This window comes from Rhipicephalus sanguineus, chromosome 4, assembly GCF_013339695.2.
Source record: "Rhipicephalus sanguineus isolate Rsan-2018 chromosome 4, BIME_Rsan_1.4, whole genome shotgun sequence".
Taxonomy (NCBI): domain Eukaryota; kingdom Metazoa; phylum Arthropoda; class Arachnida; order Ixodida; family Ixodidae; genus Rhipicephalus; species Rhipicephalus sanguineus.
The window spans coordinates 12,080,241-12,093,252 of NC_051179.1; the positions used below are offsets into that span (position 1 = coordinate 12,080,241).

At 45.7% G+C, this 13,012-nt stretch overlaps 1 protein-coding gene across 1 annotated transcript in view; it reads right to left on the minus strand.

Annotated features, from left to right (window-relative positions):
- Window positions 1-13,012, minus strand: part of LOC119389398 (carotenoid-cleaving dioxygenase, mitochondrial-like) — a 43,333-nt gene that overhangs the window by 24,717 nt on the left and 5,604 nt on the right. The window lies entirely within an intron of this gene.

Sequence of the window (13,012 nt, forward strand, 5' to 3'; positions counted from 1 at the left end):
CGAAGTCAATTTGTGATGCTCATGGAGGGAAGAATGATGACGAGATGTCTATGCGCCACACATATCTAGCTACATTTACTGTGTACAATCGGACCCGGACACATCGAATCCGAAGGGGATCACAAAAAAGTTATGTTTATAGGTAATTCGATGCGCACAAAAATTGGAGCCCTTCTCCTATCGGGAAAAAGGGGGCAAGCACAGCTTGTCGTGCCTGGTGCACCAATTTTCTTGTTTTTTTTTTTAATTTCTTCTTTCTGTCGCATTGCGCAATGCACCCTCTTAACATTTTCCTTCCTCCATGCAGGGAATGGGACCTTCAGCCACGTGCTTAGCAGCGCATTTTTCTGCTGCTACAGGCAACAACGACGGTCATACATGAAACAGTTAAACGTAGCAACGAAATACATACCGTACCTTTGTTCGTATTTGTACTTGTGAGTTAAAATTTCTGGGGTCTCAGTGCATTGTCCTGCACTGTTTCCACGCAGTTGGATCTCGACGATGTTAACCTAGCTGCTTACTCAGGTTGCCGTCCTCATTCATTCATTCATTCATTCATTCATTCATTCATTCATTCATTCATTCATTCATTCATTCATTCATTCATTCATTCATTCATTCATTCATTCATTCATTCATTCATTACCGCATAGCCCTGAAACTACTCATAATATCTCTTTCAGCTTGGCATTACTTGATTACTCACACTTCCAGCTACAGGTGCACTAGGACAGGTTTCCGACCAGCGTGTATTGTTCTGAGTTCTAACAAAACAGTATGAAAGCAGAGATCACAGTTTTCCTTCTCTGATTAGCTTTCAATTTTATTTTATGGATTTATTTTTATTTGTACTGTGTTTTTTACTGTATTGCATTTCATTTTGCATTGTATTGCTTTGTATATTTTATTTCACCTTTTGCTTTCTGTTTTATTGTATTCCTCTTATATCATGTAGTATTTGAACTGTTCTTGTGTGTTGTAGTAGTAGTAGTAGTAGTAGTAGTAGTAGTAGTAGTAGTAGTGCTTCTATTAAATAAAATACATCGTATTTTGCGTTCTATTTTATTGTATTATTTTATTGTATTATTTCACATCGTATTTCAAGTGTTCTTGGATGTTCACCACTTGCTAATCTTCTGCCAATTTTATTGCGATAGCAATTATATGGACAGTCTCGACGGGTTCTTGCCGTCGCCGTCGCCATCGCCGTCATGTCCTTCCGGTATGAAGTCCAAATTGATAAGATCCCCCCGCGCATTGCATGTTCTACCGCGGGTAAAAGCACGCGAGCGGCGGCGACGAACGCGGCCGAAGCAGAGTTCGAACGAGCCGGCCCATTCCCGTCGCTCGGCGGGTGCATGCGATAACATCACCCTGCTCGGGAGGTCTTACGTCGAAGCAGACAGGAAACGCCCGGCCCGTCTTTAACGAGCCTTAAAAGACGCGAAGACGCGAGGAGGGGGGGGGGGGGGGGCGTGTCGCGCGAGGAGCAACTTTGAACTTTGAATCTAAGGGTGCGGTCGCGATCGCTGGCGCGCGCGCTATCTCGAAATCCATCACAGCGAGTGGCTCGTATACCTTTCTACGTGCTGCGCTCTCAACGCGAAGGGACTATGCGGAGAGCATCGCTCCCTTTAGCGGCCGTATTCTCTTACACTAGCGTTTTGTAGTTACGCGAGACCGGACACAAAACTGTTAGCTGCCAGCCTCACTTCGTGTAACACTACAATCTGTTGCTATCGCATTCATTGCTTCACCCTTGCGGTGAAACCGACTTTTTTTTATTCAATTTTGTTGTAATTTTTAACTGAGGGTCCCGTTGTCGGTATTTATACTATGGGACCCTCATCTGTATAAAAGTATTTTGTAACTGATGCATACGTAACCAATAAACTGGAACTGAAACTGAATGCAGGCAAACATTTTTTTTATAAATTCCTGGTGGTGACCAATCGCCAATTGCTTTGCCTAATGCACTCACTCACTCACTCACTCACTCACTCACTCACTCACTCACTCACTCACTCACTCACTCACTCACTCACTCACTCACTCACTCACTCACTCACTCACTCACTCACTCACTCACTCACTCACTCACTCACTCACTCACTCACTCACTCACTCACTCACTCACTCACTCACTCACTCACTCACTCACTCACTCACAACGCTTCACCTGCAAGGACACTTCTCCAGGGTCACTAGAGCGCAAAGGGAAAGCAGAAAGTACAGGCACGTTGGTCGAACGGGGAAAAAAAAACAAAAAACAAAAAACGCGGAAGCGCGAAAGTTGATCTGCGTGAAAAAGCGCCGGCTTAACGACATTTACGAAAACGATCGCATCGCGGGTGTCCCCAACAAGCGGTGACTCACGATGGAAGGCGAGGACGATGGAGAAATGCGTCGTGAGGGTCCTTCTCGCTCGCGGCGCAGCGACCGGTTGACGACCGCCGCTGGACTCGGGAAGGAGACCTCAAAATAGCAGCCGTAAAAGGAAGGCGCGCGAAAGCGGAAGCAGGGCGGCCATTGCGACGGGGCAACCGCAACGGTGTAGGTCTCTCTGCCAGCTGCTACTGTAATCCAGCGGCATGTTGGAAAGCTCCGCGATCTGGTTCATGGGTGAAGGACAAAACGCTTTCATTTCTGTTTATTCTCGCACGACAGTGGATGCTCGGATACAGTGGCGACGCAGTGCAGAATTTTATAGCGCGAAATAAGAAAAGAGAAAGTGACCATAGCACCACAGCACCCTAATACTTACACGTTTATTGTGACATGGACGTTGCAGGTGTGCGAAAGGTAAGCGTACGATGAAAATTGGGGTCTTACAATGTGTCTTTTACTTGTTACAGTGTAGTAGTCGCTACAGTAAAGGCTGAAAATGTTCATTATGGCATGAAGGCCGACGCTGTACATTGTTAAACACTCGGTAGAGGGCGACTGGAGATGTGTGCAGTGCGCTGGGTAATGGCTATCTGTTGCTCCTGCATGAGCGGACATTGCTCTAGTACACCTTTCATTCAAGTGCGCGTCGCAGACGTTATCAGACGAATTATAGGCCTAACGGTATCATATCGCACGTGAAGCTGCTCTCTTCGTATTGTTTATTTTGTCACCCCACAGTTATCTTCCGGTTCCCCTATACCGCGTACGCTACTTGTCATAAAACGCCGAATGAATCCAGCAGACAACTAGGCCAAGGAAATCATAGGGGACATTAACTGCTGCCTTCAGCTGTAGTGCGGTAAATGCCGAAAATTGAATAATGTGGACGAAAAAAAAATAACCCATTTCAGTCGCTGGGTTCCGAACCCACGACATTCGAATTACGCATCCAATGCGTAATTCTATGAAGAGCCGGTGGAATGCAAGAGGTCACCATGTCTCGCGTTTTATTTTTACATACGCACGTTTTCTCAAAGCTGCTTCCATCGTAACCCATCGCTTTTACGTAGGTTTTATCTGCTACGAATACGTCGACTCTTCAACAACTGGTTCACACAGCTGCCGTCCATCCTAGAGTTTCGACTTTGCAGACTTCAATGACTTACTATGCAGTTGCCGTTTATGTTGGAGGCACTCCGTGTTTCCCCATTTTGTTTCTTTATTCCTCTACATCCCGTGCAGTGCAGCAAACCAAACGCATGTTTGGCTGGCCTCTCCGCCTTTCCATTTTCTCGTCTCTCTCCCTCCCGCTATTTTACAGGATTAATCGTACACAAAAGGGAATTATCATCATCATCATCCTGACCAAGTCCACCGCAGGGCAAAAGCCCTGTTTCTCCAAATAGCCCGCTCCTGTGCCTGCTGCGGCCACGCTACCCCTGCACAATGTCATCTGCCCACCTAACTTTCTGCCTCCTCCTGGCGCTTGCGTTCTCTCGGAATCCAGAGAAAGGGAACACGACATCGTAAAAAAGCTTGCACACATGATTGTTTTCAACAGACCACCAATAGATCGAGCAAATCACGGAAATGCAAACAAATACTCTCGGCAACGATTTTATTAACGCATTAATAAAAACTTACTTATCTGCGGCGCAGGCAGCGATACCAGCGCGCGTTTCTTTCTGAGGCTTTGTTCTATAGTAGGGAAGGGAGTGAAGGGGTATTATTGATCTTTCGTTTTGTCGGGTAAGGCATGCAAGCGAACATTTCGAATGCCTCAACGGACCATATCGACATAATGAAGCAATATCGTCGCGAAGTATGAATGAGAACAAATGCTCAATATAATTTCAAAATGTTATGTTTCCTTTTTTAAATTTTACTATACGGGCGCATATTATAATATCGAGTTTTTTTTTAAACCAGCACCGAATTAACCTGACGAAACGTATACCAATGTTGTTGGTGTGCCCGCACCGCAAGAAAAACGATCAATATGAAGCTTCAGGAACACTACATGCCACCGAAGAAACATGGGAGGCAATGTTGACGGCACAGGACTTGGAGGATCAGCGAAGACTGGTGGACCAGGCACGGGCTAATGAATTAGCCAAGGGCTCTCTGGAGTAAGAGAGCCGTGCACCTCGGGCGAAGGAAGAACCCTTTCTCGCTCTAAATGTCCATTCCACCTCCTCCAAACTCAAAAGAGCAGGCTGTATTTTAGGTGAGCAAACTCTGATTAAGGTGCGGCATTGCAGCCTCGGAGAATCATAGACAGAGCTTGTAGGTGCAAAGAGGATGTCAGCAACGACCCACAATGTGCGGCTTTTAGAAACAAGGACGCATGCAGTACACTTGTCGGGAGAAATTTAAAGCAATCTTCATCGTAACACTGTTTCCATTGAGCCATTTCCTCTTGTGTTTCCTTAGTCACGCTCTGCACCCACGCGAGCGGAGGAAATCCGACAGGAAAAGCGGGGGGAAACGGGTTCCTTCCTCTCCTCACATAGCTGTCGAGCGAGGCAACGATGACAGCATGCTGTGTACGTAACTCTCGCACCGCAGTTGTCCACAGAGGCGATTAACATCGCCCCTGCGCAGCAGCGATCCCGCGACAACAGGCCGCACGCATTGGTTCGCGATGTGTGGGCCGCCGTCACGCTGTTATTCAACTTCCTTTCGGATATACGCCGGGCTAAATATAGACGAGCATTATTCCAGTGCCGACTTTACGGTGAGAACCTTTTGCACTTTCCTCCCCACAAAGGCGCAACTACGGAGTTGCAAAATGGAGAAGAGGGGCGGATGGACGAGTGGTAGCGGAACGGAGTAAAGCGAAAAAAAAAATAGATATCCCGTCTGGGAGATTTTGTCCCAGGGATAATGCTTTTCCACGATGGCTGCCTTCTGTCTTCGCTTCTCGGGGAGAGAGTGGGTGTCGCTATCGTTATTAGCCCCGAGAACGAACACTGGCGGCGCGGCAGTCGCGGCGATGTGACGTCACGGCAAGGACTCGCTTGCTCCGCTGCCGAGGCTCGCCTTTTTCTGCGCCCGCCGCGTACCCGCTCTTTCGCGATACGGTGGTGATTACTGCTCACTCTTGCGATGCAAATTTCCCAAGGTAGAAGGTGGAAGTTTACACTATTAGCGAAAGTTTGGTAAGCTGTAGAAAGTGCGGATAACATATATATATATATATATATATATATATATATATATATATATATATATATATATATATATATATATATATATATATATATATATATATATTATAATGGGCGAATTCCCGTCCGAACGGAAGATTCACCGTGAAAAAGGTGATGCACGAGAGCAAGACGTTCGTTGTTTTCACCGCGTACTCCAAGACATCGGTGCTTGTTAATTTACGCTAATGGTTCTAACTTCAACTTGGCGTAGACTCCACGGTTAAAACACGCGTCCCGAAGATTACAAGTTAAATTAGGACGTTTTCAATTCACTAACTACATTGTGGTTTATCGTACAAGTTATGTCTGCCTTTGCAGATTATCTAGGTGTATTGAGAGAATTGCGCTTTCTGCTACAGGAGACTTTAGATAAATCTGTATATCTAAAGAATCACTTAATACATCCGGAAATTTAAGCAAAATAATACTGCCACGCACACAATGGTTTCGGAAAGTCTGAGGTGTTAGCATACTTGGATTATGTAAACATTTCTTCTCAACACTCGTCTGGGATTATGTGGCCGTATACCCAGATATGCATAAAGTGCTGGTCCGATCAACCGCCGGTTCACAAGCGGTAATGTTAAACTCACGTGGGAGCACTGTTGATAGCGATCGCCTGCAAAACAAACACCTCAAAGTCGAAATTAGCGTTTTGAACTGTTTCGATGGCACTCTCAGTGACGTGGCGCACGTATTAATTAAACGTCCTTCGCCTTAATGAGTGAATTAATGGTCTCGCACGTCATGTCCACATAAAGGTTGATGATGCTACGATGCTGCATGAAGACAGAATGTGACAGCAATAAGGATTTTCCACAATTAACTCAACTTTTTTTATGTTGTGAAATGAAGTCGCGAAATTATTGCGAGAAAAACGTGAAACTAAACAACATAATTAGTGAGCGAGTACACAAGAAAAACAAACACAACAACTGCGGCGGTATTCTCGGGCGAGCGCTTTCGAGATATTTTGCGAGGCTCAATCGCTCTCGTAATCGTGCGTGGGGCTTGGCACACGGGCAAGAACGCTGTCCGCCGATCGCGGATGCGTCCTATGCAAATAACACTTGTGGAGGCGAAGCCATCATACTTTTTAAAGCAATCGCCCGTGAACAACGTACCCTAATAATGTGAATAAGGTGCCTTGCGTGTCAAGAACACGACATGATTGTGAGACACGCTGCAGATTAATTTTGACCGCCTCGATTCTTTAACGTGCTCCTGTATCTAAGCAGAAGAATGTTGCTTTTCACACCCGTCGGAATGAGGCTGCTGTGGTCGGGAATCACACCCATCCCCGAAGTTAGCAGCGCGACACAACGACAAACCTGATCACCCCTTTCAAAATGTGCACGACGGCGCGCGAGCACAGCTGGGGACTGTGAAAAAAAAATGGATAAAACTTTTTGTCGTTTTACTAGGAACATTATCGATGCTGTTTTCGTCATTCATCTGAAGCTTGAGACAGACAAAAAGCGAACGTAAACAGCGGAACAGCGCACGAAGCAAGCGCGTTATATATGCCGGCGCGTCACGGCGGGCATCGAAGAGTCCTTGCCGTGACGTCATCCACGCCTCCCGCCAGGCGGCGCCACCCCACAAGGTTTCCGCGTCACGGTTCTGTTACATGGCCTCCGCCGCGCCGTGTCTGCTCTGTAGTATTCAACAGCTGCAGATATAGGATTACATGAGGTAGCATATCGCTTGGCTTATAAGACTGCTAATGGCTGAAAGTGCTAACAAGCAGTCAAAATGAAAGAAAACAAAAGGAAACAAACTGGCGAGTGAAGATTATATAAAAAATAACGAGCACAGAACAATTCGCTGTATCGTATGTCTGCTACACTCGAGGATCGCTCGTTGTCCACCAGCGCGTTTACATTAATCACGTTCGCAGTTGGTTTTTTTTAGACGTCGTTCCGACCTTACCTTTCACGCATTCTACCGGCTTTCAAAAAAGGCTCACATTTCATGTGAGCCTATCCGCCTCACTCACATTTCATGGTTTACCATGAAATGTAAGGCGGATAAAGAGTAAGTGCGGTGACAAGAAATTTGGGAGGATTAGGAGGACTGAGAGTAAGAAATATTTTTCCCAAGGTAAGCACACACACACACACACACACACACACACACACACACACACACACATATATATATATATATATATATATATATATATATATATATATATATATATATATATATATATATATATATATTATAATATATATATATATATATATAGATATATATATATATATTATATATAGATATATATATATATATATATATATATATATTATATATAGATAATATATATATATATATATATAGGGAAGTATACTTCCCTATATATAGGGAAGTATGGCCTTCTTTCAGAGGCCATACTTCCCTGAAGGAGACACTTCATACACCCAGAGTCCTACAGCACATTTTAAAATGTTTTACACGAGTCTGGCATAGCCCATGAAGTTTGCGCAGTCATTACACGTCTACACGATGAGCGAGTCTCTAACTATTCTGGTACGTTCAATTTTCCACATTCAGACTGTTTTCTGCGATGCTGCAGTCAGGCTGGCGATTTCCCTCCTTCGTGTTCTTACGTTTTCTTTTTCTTATTTCGTCCCGGTTCTCTTTATTCCCACAGATCGCTGCCGCATAAAATGGGCTGTCTGCTAGATTCTACGTGTTCAACCCACATGACCTTCTATGGTCATTCTAGTAGAAATTTGTCATACTTAGGGTGTGCGCTGGTAGCTGTTTAAGGAACAATCGTTAGGCCAAATTTGTGGCTTCCTGTGCCAAACGCCAGAGTTATTTTCAACAGCAATATAGGTACTCAATTGTGAATCAGTCGGCCGAAAATATAAAGTCATTTGAGGTAATTATGAAAAACTGCGAACTTTCTTTATATCATATAAATGTTAATTGGTTACAGTTAGATTCGAGAGCTTTAATTTGCATATAATTTGGCATTTACAGTTATTATTCTCAAAGCCCTACTTTCTTCTTAGTCCGGCCTTCTGTCATTGCAGTGCCAGGCGTAGGTGGGCAAAAATTGTGGAGCTCACTCAGACTCACTCGAGAAATATATATTGCGCTTAGGACTCACGCGGACTCACACTCGCTAAAATATTTCTCAACTGGACTCCTTCGGACTTAAACTCACGGCTCGGTATCTGAGTCTGAGTGAGTCGACTCATGAGTGAGTTTGCCAACCTATGGTGCCAGGTAAAGCTAGCATCGTGACCTTCATCAACGATTTTGTTGGCACACTTGCGCGCTTTGACCAATCTTTCACTTCACTTTTTATGATTCCGACTTCATGTGATGCGTCGAATGCGTCTTCACTTTCATCTTACACTTAATCTTATCGAAAAAATTCCAACCATGCCCAAGTGAATGGTAGGCTGCGACCAGTGATGGGTTTTACTGCTGCATCAATTGTAACAAAGAAATGCCCGTGCTTGAACCAAAAACGCAGGCGTCGAGAGGAATCTATAGATAGTACGACCACGTGCAGTGAATGCTGTACTAAATCGAGAGACGAAGCCGGCGAGAAAGAGACGGTGTCTATACTAGTCGGTAGCCGGAAATGCGAATTGGTTTCAGCGGACATCGGATTAGCACCGTGCTTGAGATCCCTTTTCGTTATTATTTATTTCTATTTTTTGTAAAATTTGCCTCGGCGCTTCACATATCGTTTCCGCACTACACAGCCCGGGCATGCCTGAAACTTCCTGTCAGTGCTCGAGTAGCCGACATAATGTATGTATAACGGCAGGGAAAACACGTTTCGTAACATTCGAGTGCAGCCTCACAAACTTGTCTTGAACGAGCACGCGTGTTCTGTGCGCGGGCGGGTCCCGATATGGAAACACAAGTTTGAGAAAGCGATGAATCAGACGGCTGGAAGGAAGGAAGGAAGCGACCCTTCCTCGTGGTGCACTTCCTTCCCGCACAACAGACGTTGGCCGAGCGGATGAGGAAGCCGTAGCAGCTGCGCTGTGATGGCACCCTTGTTTCTGAACGTCGAGCTAGACGGCAAGAAAACACGCGTCTATACATGAACACTGAAAACTTAAGCGTCGTAGTAAATTCAGTGCGTACAATAATTAGGGATACTACCGATCCCTCCATAATCGATTTGCGTTCACACGACATGAGAACACTATCTCGATGAGGGTCACGCTTCTCGGTAAAAGGAGACGCCTACAGTGAACGGTGGAAGTCCCGTTTCCTGCATGCTGCAGCACGCCAGCACGCATGTTGAAACGTTTGAAAGGCGTGGCTTTGCTATAACGATTTCCTTAAGCTGATCTTGGTGTTGAGTGTGCTACTATCACATGAAGGAATAACGTGGCGCCTTTATATTCGTCCTATCGGCCTGCAGGAACAAGATGCCAGTGTGAGTACTCCTTTACGTTACAGCTTCGAAGGACGTGCGCAAGACACGTCTGTGTGTGTGTGTGTGTGTGTGTGTGTGTGTGTGTGGTGTGTGTGTGTGTGTGTGTGTGCGTGTGCGTGTGCGTGTGCGTGCGTGCGTGCGTGCGTGAGTGAGCGAGTGAGTGTGTGTGTGTGTGTGTGTGTGTGTGTGTGTGTGTGTGTGTGTGTGTGTGTGTGTTTGTGTTCAATAAGGTTGTTTAATAACGCTTGTTGAAGAAGAGCAAACAAAAACAATTTTATTCATCTCTGTGAATCTAGGAAAGCGACGCACCAGTCACAACAAATGACATGCTTATGTTTAATGAGAGCAGCATTTCGGGCTAGTTGGTGATCCATGACGTCAAAGAAATTGCGCGACGAAAACGCGGACAGAAGACAAGTACAACACAGCGCAAACTTCCAACTGGGTTTATTGTGCCACTGGATCTGCTTATATATACATCACGCGTGCGCGCGAATGGACGCGACGCGAGAAAGACCGCGCATGCATAAAAAAAAGATGAGTGAAATAAACAGTTACGCGTAAGAAGATCTTAGGAACACAAGCTCCTTATCGGTGAGGGCCAGTGATGGTGAGCTAACGCACAAATCACCTAATTTGATAATCGCCTCTGCCTCTGTCACTTCGCGAATTAGCTGCGCGTTCTGCCGCGTGAAACAACCGTACACCGATGAAAGGAATGAATACAGCCACAATCTCGACAGTGGATCGCCAAAAAACCACCAGGGCCATTTTTTACATTGTTGTGGTGTTCACGTAGCCGGTCATTGACGCATCGCCCGGTTTGCCCAATGTACTGCCTCCCACGCGAAAGAGGGAGGCAGTACACCACACGTTCGGCACACTCAACGAACTTGTTCCGGTGCCGCTTAGTGCACTTCTCTGGCAGGACGGCATTTGGATCCGTGAGCCTGCATAGCTTCCCGAGCTTGTTGGGAGCCGAGAACACGAGCTTCACGTTTGCCTTCTGGGCAATCTTCTTCAAGTTGTGAGGAATCCCATGCATGTAGGGCACAACGCCTACTTTGGGACGTCTGCCGGACGGAGCATCAGCGGCCGGCAATTGCCGTCTGGGTAGCGTTCCTCTTAAAATCCGTTCCGCGACAGACACCAGCACGTATTTGGGATATCCTGCCGCTGACAAACGTTCAATTTGCTGCTCAAAACTGGCGCCCACTACGTGGAAGCAAGACTTTTTGAGGGCGTTCGTGAAGGACTCGTTTGACAAGCTTTGAGTGCGCGGACATGTATGGCAAAAGTGGTTTTTTGGCTCGCGGCTCGTACGACCAACACGTGTAGCTGTCATGAAAGGTTAGGCTGAGATCAAGGAAGCGAATAGATCTTTCCACTGGCAGCTCGTGCGTGACTTGAAGGGGGACTAGGCCCTTTTGAATCGTGCCTACGCCTTGCTCGCTTCTAAAACACAACACACGGACACAACACACGAACACAATACACGGACTTATTCTACGATTTCATATGCGGTAATTGGCACATGTACTCGCCCTTAACTTGAACCTGTCATTTGAACTCATCTTTGGCAGCGCAGTTCTTCGCCTTCAGTACATACAGCTTGACAGTATACTTAACCGTTTAGTATACAGACGTAGCGTTTCAATACGACGCTCTATAAACACGAAATTTGGGTAACGACAGTGGGACTGTTTATTATACGACCTACTGTAACACAATGTAATGTTAAAAACGGCAGCAAGGGGAAGATGGAAGCTTGCGATGAAAAAACCCGTAAACGGTGGGCGGGTGCTCGAGCCGACGTTTCGGCAAGTGGACTTGCCTTCTTCAAGGCTGTTCTAGCCTTGAAGAAGGCAAGTCCACTTGTCCAAACGTCAGCTCGAGCACCCACCCCGTGTTTACGGATTTTTTCATTGCAATGTAATGTTACAATATATGTGCATTGATTGCTGTAGCGGAGCTCTCAGTATTTTTACATTGTCGCGCCCTTACAAATAATCTTCATTTGGTTTATTTTCTACCGAATAGCGAGACCACGGGCTTGTAACAAGATCGCCAAGATGGCGATTTTGTTAGAAGAATGACGATCGAAAATTAACTTATAGCTATGGCAGGAATACAAAATGAAAGAGATGAAAAACATTTCGTTGAAAATTGCCCGACGTCGTGAACACGCCAGGGCTGACAAAATCTTACGTTAGTGGGAAAAATACTTGGAATTACGTAAGGCCCAAGTGCTACCAGAGGGTGACCTACATGCTGCAGCTCGGAAGAGAGAGAAAAAAAGAAAAACAATAAGCGTCCATGGAAGAGGAGGGCAGCGGATGCTTTCGGCGGCCTTGCCTCAGGTATTTCGGTGCTTCGCTTGTGCGAGCCAGACAAGTTTCCTTTTCTTACAAAGCGACATTGGGAGGAGAATGCATGCGCCGCTTCACTTGCGCAGCTACTTTTTTCCTCTGCCTGCCCTGCGCAGCCAGTGCGGTTTTTTTGTTTTTTTTTGTTTTTTTGACGGACTCTGTCGCAGGTGACCCACTATAAGCAGGGCAACGACGCAACAGCGGTGAAGCTATCGCAGAAAATACGGACGCCGAAGAAAAGCGACACATATAGAAAAAGGTAAAGAGAAACAAAACACGTAGTTCGGATCAGATTCTTGTGATCCCAAACGTTTCTCCAACCAATGGCCGAATATCTTTATAAATACCACCACATAATTTATTTGGCTCGTTTGATCTACACGGGGTGTGACATGGGCGTTTGGTGTGACATGATAGCTAGCGCGAAAACATAACGAAAGAAAAAAAAGAAAGAAAGAAAAGGAACGAACTCAGGAAGCTTTTCTGCAGTAAAGAATGCTTCGCATTGTCTGGCCACCTAGTCTAATAATGTCCGACATGACGCTTAACTATATAGTAACCGTTCGTGCGAATGATTGCAACGAACGAATATTTCTACGCTGCTCTGGTGGCCTTGAACGGCCAGG